The sequence below is a fragment of the Oncorhynchus tshawytscha genome, linkage group LG16 (genome assembly GCF_018296145.1).
Source record: "Oncorhynchus tshawytscha isolate Ot180627B linkage group LG16, Otsh_v2.0, whole genome shotgun sequence".
Classification (NCBI taxonomy): Eukaryota; Metazoa; Chordata; class Actinopteri; order Salmoniformes; family Salmonidae; genus Oncorhynchus; species Oncorhynchus tshawytscha.
This window is the reverse complement of record NC_056444.1, coordinates 293,846-302,709: the sequence shown is the minus strand read 5'-3', so window position 1 is coordinate 302,709 and position 8,864 is coordinate 293,846.

Sequence of the window (8,864 nt, the reverse complement as noted above, 5' to 3'; positions counted from 1 at the left end):
GTTAAAACAGGGACTGGGACAGACAGAGTTAAAACAGGGACTGGGACAGACAGAGAGTTAAAACAGGGACTGGGACAGACAGAGAGTTAAAACAGGGACTGGGACAGACAGAGAGTTAAAACAGGGACTGGGACAGACAGAGAGTTAAAACAGGGACTGGGACAGACAGAGAGTTAAAACAGGGACTGGGACAGACAGAGTTAAAACAGGGACTGGGACAGACAGAGAGTTAAAACAGGGACTGGGACAGACAGAGAGTTAAAACAGGGACTGGGACAGACAGAGAGTTAAAACAGGGACTGGGACAGACAGAGTTAAAACAGGGACTGGGACAGACAGAGAGTTAAAACAGGGACTGGGACAGAGTTAAAACTGGGACTGGGACAGACAGAGAGTTAAAACAGAGACTGGGACAGAGTTAAAACAGGGACTGGGACAGACAGAGAGTTAAAACAGAGACTGGGACAGAGTTAAAACAGGGACTGGGACAGAGTGTTAAAACAGGGACTGGGACAGAGAGAGTTAAAACAGGAACTGGGACAGAGAGAGTTAAAACAGGAACTGGGACAGAGAGAGTTAAAACAGTAACTGGGACAGAGAGTTAAAACAGGGACTGGGACAGACAGAGTTAAAACAGGGACATGGACTGGGACAGAGTTAAAACAGGTACTGGGACAGAGTTAAAACAGGTACTGGGACAGAGTTAAAACAGGTACTGGGACAGAGTTAAAACAGGGACTGGGACAGACAGAGAGTTAAAACAGGGACTGGGACGGACAGAGAGTTAAAACAGGGACTGGGACAGACAGAGAGTTAAAACAGGGACTGGGACAGACAGAGAGTTAAAACAGGGACTGGGACAGACAGAGAGTTAAAACAGGGACTGGGACAGACAGAGTTAAAACAGGGACTGGGACAGACAGAGTTAAAACAGGGACTGGGACAGACAGAGAGTTAAAACAGGGACTGGGACAGAGTTAAAACAGGGACTGGGACTGGGACAGACAGAGAGTTAAAACAGGGACTGGGACAGAGTTAAAACAGGGACTGGGACAGACAGAGAGTTAAAACAGGGACTGGGACAGAGTTAAAACAGGGACTGGGACAGAGTTAAAACAGGGACTGGGACAGAGTGTTAAAACAGGGACTGGGACAGAGTGTTAAAACAGGGACTGGGACAGAGAGAGTTAAAACAGGAACTGGGACAGAGAGAGTTAAAACAGGAACTGGGACAGACAGAGAGTTAAAACAGTAACTGGGACAGACAGAGTTAAAACAGGGACTGGGACAGACAGAGTTAAAACAGGGACATGGACTGGGACAGAGTTAAAACAGGTACTGGGACAGAGTTAAAACAGGTACTGGGACAGAGTTAAAACAGGGACTGGGACAGAGTTAAAACAGGGACTGGGACAGACAGAGAGTTAAAACAGGGACTGGGACAGACAGAGAGTTAAAACAGGGACATGGACTGGGACAGAGTTAAAACAGGGACTGGGACAGAGTTAAAACAGGGACTGGGACAGAGAGTTAAAACAGGGACTGGGACAGACAGAGTTAAAACAGGTACTGGGACAGAGAGAGTTAAAACAGGGACTGGGACAGAGTTAAAACAGGGACTGGGACAGACAGAGAGTTAAAACAGAGACTGGGACAGAGTTAAAACAGGGACTGGGACAGAGTGTTAAAACAGGGACTGGGACAGAGAGAGTTAAAACAGGAACTGGGACAGAGAGAGTTAAAACAGGAACTGGGACAGAGAGAGTTAAAACAGTAACTGGGACAGAGAGAGTTAAAACAGGGACTGGGACAGACAGAGTTAAAACAGGGACATGGACTGGGACAGAGTTAAAACAGGTACTGGGACAGAGTTAAAACAGGTACTGGGACAGAGTTAAAACAGGTACTGGGACAGAGTTAAAACAGGGACTGGGACAGACAGAGAGTTAAAACAGGGACTGGGACGGACAGAGAGTTAAAACAGGGACTGGGACAGACAGAGTTAAAACAGGGACTGGGACAGACAGAGAGTTAAAACAGGGACTGGGACAGACAGAGAGTTAAAACAGGGACTGGGACAGACAGAGAGTTAAAACAGGGACTGGGACAGACAGAGAGTTAAAACAGGGACTGGGACAGACAGAGAGTTAAAACAGGGACTGGGACAGACAGAGAGTTAAAACAGGGACTGGGACAGACAGAGAGTTAAAACAGGGACTGGGACAGACAGAGTTAAAACAGGGACTGGGACAGACAGAGTTAAAACAGGGACTGGGACAGACAGAGAGTTAAAACAGGGACTGGGACAGACAGAGTTAAAACAGGGACTGGGACAGACAGAGTTAAAACAGGGACTGGGACAGACAGAGAGTTAAAACAGGGACTGGGACAGAGTTAAAACAGGGACTGGGACAGACAGAGAGTTAAAACAGGGACTGGGACAGAGTTAAAACAGGGACTGGGACAGACAGAGAGTTAAAACAGAGACTGGGACAGAGTTAAAACAGGGACTGGGACAGAGTTAAAACAGGGACTGGGACAGAGTTAAAACAGGGACTGGGACAGAGTGTTAAAACAGGGACTGGGACAGAGTGTTAAAACAGGGACTGGGACAGAGAGAGTTAAAACAGGAACTGGGACAGAGAGAGTTAAAACAGGAACTGGGACAGAGAGAGTTAAAACAGTAACTGGGACAGACAGAGTTAAAACAGGGACTGGGACAGACAGAGTTAAAACAGGGACATGGACTGGGACAGAGTTAAAACAGGTACTGGGACAGAGTTAAAACAGGTACTGGGACAGAGTTAAAACAGGTACTGGGACAGAGTTAAAACAGGGACTGGGACAGACAGAGAGTTAAAACAGGGACTGGGACAGACAGAGTTAAAACAGGGACATGGACTGGGACAGAGTTAAAACAGGGACTGGGACAGAGTTAAAACAGGGACTGGGACAGAGAGTTAAAACAGGGACTGGGACAGACAGAGTTAAAACAGGTACTGGGACAGAGTTAAAACAGGTACTGGGACAGAGTTAAAACAGGGACTGGGACAGACAGAGTTAAAACAGGGACTGGGACAGAGAGTTAAAACAGGGACTGGGACAGACAGAGTTAAAAAAGGGACATGGACTAGGACAGAGTTAAAACAGGTACTGGGACAGAGTTAAAACAGGGACTGGGACAGAGTTAAAACAGGGACTGGGACAGAGTTAAAACAGGGACTGGGACAGACAGAGTTAAAACAGGGACATGGACTGGGACAGAGAGTTAAAACAGGGACTGGGACAGACAGAGTTAAATCAGAGACATGGACTGGGACAGACAGAGAGTTAAATCAGAGACATGGACTGGGACAGACAGAGAGTTCAAACAGATAGGGACTGGGACAGACAGAGAGTTAAAACAGATAGGGACTGGGACAGACAGAGAGTTAAAACAGGGACTGGGACAGACAGAGTTAAAACTGGGACTGGGACAGACAGAGAGTTAAAACTGGGACTGGGACAGACAGCGAGTTAAAACTGGGACTGGGACAGACAGAGTTAAAACAGAGACATGGACTGGGACAGAGAGTTAAAACGGACTGGGACCGACAGAGAGCTAAAACAGATGGGGACTGGGACAGACAGAGAGTTAAAACAGGGACTGGGACAGACAGAGTTAAAACAGGGACATGGACTGGGACAGAGAGTTAAAACAGGGACTGGGACAGACAGAGTTAAATCAGAGACATGGACTGGGACAGACAGAGAGTTAAATCAGAGACATGGACTGGGACAGACAGAGAGTTAAAACAGATAGGGACTGGGACAGACAGAGAGTTAAAACATGGACTGGGACAGACAGAGAGTTAAAACAGATAGGGACTGGGACAGACAGAGTTAAAACAGGGACTGGGACAGACAGCGAGTTAAAACTGGGACTGGGACAGACAGAGTTAAAACAGAGACATGGACTGGGACAGAGAGTTAAAACGGACTGGGACCGACAGAGAGTTAAAACAGATGGGGACTGGGACAGACAGAGTTAAAACAGGGACTGGGACAGACAGGGACCAACAGCTTCTTTCAGCTAAAGCTTTGACTCCAGATGCTGAAGAGCACATGATGCTTGTTGGCTGCGACTGTGTTTGTGCTCCAGTAATCTTCTGTTCTCTAGGAAAGTCAGAGGCTGTGGAAACGACCCAAACTGCACCAGTTTTCTTTTCATATTATATCATTCATCCTCTGTTGTTAGTCATGTGAACTGGATCTATCACTTGGTAGAAAAGAGACTTTTGGTTCTTTTGGATCCGGGTTGAGCAGGCAGAGTGAAGTAGAGACCAGGTTCTTTTGGATCCGGGTTGAGCAGGCAGAGTGAAGTAGAGACCAAACAGAATGGCAGTTTCATAACATTTCATGAATTTAAATACAAGGCAAATTAATCTACAAACTTACAAACAAACCAAACAGACAAGAACCAAAAAGGGGACAGAGGCGGCAGGAGGCGGTGCGGCCCGGTAGGCGGTGCGGCCCGGTAGGCGGTGCGGCCCGGTAGGCGGACGCGGCCCGGGAGGCAGGAGACGGCCCGGGAGGAGATGCGGCCCAGTAGTCAGACGCAGCCCAGGAGGCAGACAGATGTTCCATAAAAAGTCAATATCACAATCTTCAGCAGCCATGTGCTCTCACCAAAATGCTGCCACCAGAGGAGGATGGGGGATGGTGGGAGGAGCTATAGGAGGACAGGCTCATTGTAATGACTGGAATGGAATAAATGGAACGATATCAAAGACATCGGACATATAGAAACCATGGAAACTGCATGTTTGACTCCATTCCATTGATTCCATTCCAACCATTACAATGAGCCCGTTCTCTTATAGCTCCTCCCACCAGTCCCCTATGGCTGTCATGCTCTCTACAGATGGGGCTCCATCATGCTTCTGGACTGCATCACTTTCTGTGGCGGCTGCCTAGAATACAAGAATACATTTAGAAATTTGGCATACAAAATAGATTTCCTGCTAGGTTGCGTTTCCATGGGACTGTCTTGTGTCGCTCCAAACAGCTGGACGTAATGACATCACTCCTTCACAACAACCTACAGTGTCCAATAAAAATGTAGTGGTTGAAGTGTTGCCATGACCCATTTAGGAAAATTGCACATTAATTATTATTATTGTTTTATATATTTCTCCTTTATTTAACCAGGTGGCCAGTTGAGAGAACGCTAGTAGAACACTGCATCTAATTGATTGATGTGTGGGCAGAACACTGCATCTAATTGATGTGTGGGCAGAACGCTGCATCTAATTGATGTGTGGGCAGAACACTGCATCTAATTGATGTGTGGGCAGAACACTGCATCTAATTGATGTGTGGGCAGAACACTGCATCTAATTGATGTGTGGGCAGAACACTGCATCTAATTGATGTGTGGGCAGAACACTGCATCTAATTGATGTGTGGGCAGAATGCTGCATCTAATTGATGTGTGGGCAGAACACTGCATCTAATTGATGTGTGGGCAGAACACTGCATCTAATTGATGTGTGGGCACAACACTGCATCTAATTGATGTGTGGGCAGAACACTGCATCTAATTGATGTGTGGGCACAACACTGCATCTAATTGATGTGTGGGCAGAACACTGCATCTAATTGATGTGTGGGCACAACACTGCATCTAATTGATGTGTGGGCAGAACACTGCATCTAATTGATGTGTGGGCAGAACACTGCATCTAATTGATGTGTGGGCAGAACACTGCATCTAATTGATGTGTGGGCAGAATGCTGCATCTAATTGATGTGTGGGCAGAACACTGCATCTAATTGATGTGTGGGCAGAATGCTGCATCTAATTGATGTGTGGGCAGAACACTGCATCTAATTGATGTGTGGGCAGAATGCTGCATCTAATTGATGTGTGGGCAGAACACTGCATCTAATTGATGTGTGGGCAGAATGCTGCATCTAATTGATGTGTGGGCAGAATGCTGCATCTAATTGATGTGTGGGCAGAATGCTGCATCTAATTGATGTGTGGGCAGAACACTGCATCTAATTGATGTGTGGGCAGAACACTGCATCTAATTGATGTGTGGGCACAACACTGCATCTAATTGATGTGTGGGCAGAATGCTGCATCTAATTGATGTGTGGGCAGAATGCTGCATCTAATTGATGTGTGGGCAGAACACTGCATCTAATTGATGTGTGGGCAGAACACTGCATCTAATTGATGTGTGGGCAGAACACTGCATCTAATTGATGTGTGGGCAGAATGCTGCATCTAATTGATGTGTGGGCACAACACTGCATCTAATTGATGTGTGGGCAGAACACTGCATCTAATTGATGTGTGGGCACAACACTGCATCTAATTGATGTGTGGGCACAACACTGCATCTAATTGATGTGTGGGCAGATCCCTGCATCTAATTGATGTGTGGGCAGAATGCTGCATCTAATTGATGTGTTGTCAGATCCCTGCATCTGTCTCTGACAGAGTGTGAAGTTAACTCACCACCAAAGGAATCATTTCAGCTAATCCTACGGTATGGCAAAGTCTAGTCTTCTAGCAGGTAGCATAATGTGTTTTACAGAGGAGAGCAGAGATCTAGCAGGTAGCTGGCTATAATATCTGTATTACAGTGAGGAGAGCAGAGCTCCAGCTGGCTATAATATCTGTATTACAGTGAGGAGAGCAGAGCTCTAGCTGGCTATAATATCTGTATTACAGTGAGGAGAGCAGAGCTCCAGCTGGCTATAATATCTGCATTACAGTGAGGAGAGCAGAGCTCCAGCTGGCTATAATATCTGTATTACAGTGAGGAGAGCAGAGCTCCAGCTGGCTATAATATCTGCATTACAGTGAGGAGAGCAGAGCTCCAGCTGGCTATAATATCTGTATTACAGTGAGGAGAGCAGATCCCTAGCTGGCTATAATATCTGCATTACAGTGAGGAGAGCAGAGATCTAGCAGGTAGCTGGCTATAATATCTGTATTACATTGAGGAGAGCAGATCCCTAGCTGGCTATAATATCTGCATTACAGTGAGGAGAGCAGAGCTCTAGCTGGCTATAATATCTGCATTACAGTGAGGAGAGCAGATCCCTAGCTGGCTATAATATCTGTATTACAGTGAGGAGAGCAGATCCCTAGCTGGCTATAATATCTGTATTACAGTGAGTAGAGCAGATCCCTAGCTGGCTATAATATCTGTATTACAGTGAGGAGAGCAGATCCCTAGCTGGCTATAATATCTGTATTACATTGAGGAGAGCAGATCCCTAGCTGGCTATAATATCTGCATTACAGTGAGGAGAGCAGAGCTCTAGCTGGCTATAATATCTGCATTACAGTGAGGAGAGCAGATCCCTAGCTGGCTATAATATCTGTATTACAGTGAGGAGAGCAGATCCCTAGCTGGCTATAATATCTGTATTACAGTGAGTAGAGCAGATCCCTAGCTGGCTATAATATCTGTATTACAGTGAGGAGAGCAGATCCCTAGCTGGCTATAATATCTGTATTACATTGAGGAGAGCAGATCCCTAGCTGGCTATAATATCTGTATTACAGTGAGGAGAGCAGATCCCTAGCTGGCTATAATATCTGCATTACAGTGAGTAGAGCTGCTGCAACAAAAATAGCTCAGATGTGCGATCACCTTTGAAAGTTGTATGTACAGTACCAGTCAAAAGTTTGGACACATCTACTCATTCAATGGGTATTCATTATTTTTACTTTTTTTCTACATTGTAGAATAATAGTGAAGACATCAAAACTATGAAATAACACACAAAAAAATCTCAAATTTGGATTACCTCATCCGACCAGATTTGAACTCAAGGGCAGATGTCCACAGGTCTAATGTCCACATTGCTCGTGTTTCTTACAAGTCTCTTCTTCTTATTGGTGTCCTTTAGTAGTGGTTTCTGTGCAGCAAATCAACCATGAAGGCCTAATTCATGCAGTCTCCTCTTGAACAGTTGATGTTGAGATGTGTCTGTTACTTGAACTCTGTGAAGCATTTATTTGGGCTGCAATCTGAGGTGCAGTTAACTCTAATGAACTTATCCTCTGCAGCAAAGGTAACTCTGGGTCTTCCTTTCCTATGGCGGTTCTCATGAGAGCCAGTTTCATCATAGCGCTTGATGGTTTTTTGGACTGCACTTGAAGAAACGTTAAAAGTTCTTCAAATGTTCCACATTTACTGGCCTTCATGTCTTAAAGTAATGATGGACTGTCATTTCTCTTTGCTTATTTGAGCTGTTCTTGCCATAATAGAGACCTTGTCACAAAACAACTGATAGACTCAAATGCATTAAGAAGAAAATAAATACCACAAATTCCACAACTTTTAACAAGGCACACCTGTTACTTGAAATGCATTCCAGGTGACTACCTCATGAAGCTGGTTGAGAGAATCTAGAGTGTGCAAAGCTGTCATCAAGTTAAAGGGTGGTTACTTTGAAGGATCTTAAATCTAAAATATATTTTGTCACGCCCTGACCATAGTAAGCTGTTTATTCTCTATGTTGGTTGGGGCGTGATAGTGACTAGGGTGGGTCATCTAGGTGAATATGTATTTCTATGGTGGCCTGATATGGTTCCCAATCAGAGACAGCTGTTTATCGTTGTCTCTGATTGGGGATCATATTTTGGTAGACATTTTCCCCATTGTTAGTTGTGGGATCTTGTCTACAGATATTTGCCTGTGTGCACACCAGTAGCTTCACGTTTTGTTTGGTATTTTGTTGTTTTTGTTCGGTGTTCATTTAATAAAGTAATATGTATGCCTATCACGCTGCACCTTGGTCCACTCATTACGAAGATCATGACATATTTTGATTTAAGACTTTTTTGGTTACTACAT